Below are 1,027 nucleotides of genomic sequence, written 5' to 3' on the forward strand. Positions count from 1 at the left end.
TTATATGTACCATTTTATACCTGTACACAAATGGGTTATTTTTGTCCGGCTTTGTTGTCCTAATTTTAGCCATATATTAATTTCTGTTGAAAGCAATGATAAACCTAATTCCATGTGTATACACTCTACAAATACCTGAAGTTTGTGATGGCATTACACCTGTTTTTATTTTTATTTTTAATATATATATAATTGCACAAAAGTACAGTAACAAACTGGCGTATGTCTCTAGTACACCACTAATGAAACATGAAATGAAAACTGGAGATCTTGACATCTTTTAAAGTATCACAGCAAAACAAAGTTGGGAGAAATTAGTTGGCTAACTAGATGGATAGATAGATATTTATAAATCCCAAGAAAAATGGGACATTACGGTGTTACAGCGGCAAACGTACATCAGTCGCACAACACTGAATATAAATGTATAAAAAATGAGTTACTAGGAAAAATATATACACACAATATACATGGAATAATAGAATATTTGTGCAAATGCTTACATATGCTAAAATGTAAATAAACCATTTGTGCAGGTTGCACTTAGTGCAGTAGTGTGGTGTCTAAAGTCTTATCTAGCCCCCAGTGATGACGTGTTAGAGTTTTATTGCCAACTAGCATATGACATAAATGTTTATTAATGTGCACGGCCCCTGTAATAAATACATAAAACCACCGAGGTATGTTGAAGAGGTTTATTCAAAACTGAAACTGCCACTGTATTACAGTATAAGCCAGGAACAGAACAGAACTGTTAAAGCAGCCCTTAAAGAAATCAAACTTCAGCACTGTATATATTTTTAAAATTAAAAGTCACAAACAAATCGGAGATTCAACACGTGGGGGAAAATCCATCCAGCACACAGTGAAGCTGTCAGGCTCGTGGAAGGGGGCAGTGCAGCACAGGAACAACAAACAGGAATGTGACTACATATTCAAAACGCATGCGTGTGAGCAACTACCTCCTTACGCCGTCGTGAGCAGAAACGTTCAACAGCATTTAAACCTAAAAAAAAAAAAAATCCAA

Source organism: Etheostoma spectabile, chromosome 3 (assembly GCF_008692095.1).
Source record: "Etheostoma spectabile isolate EspeVRDwgs_2016 chromosome 3, UIUC_Espe_1.0, whole genome shotgun sequence".
NCBI lineage: Eukaryota > Metazoa > Chordata > Actinopteri > Perciformes > Percidae > Etheostoma > Etheostoma spectabile.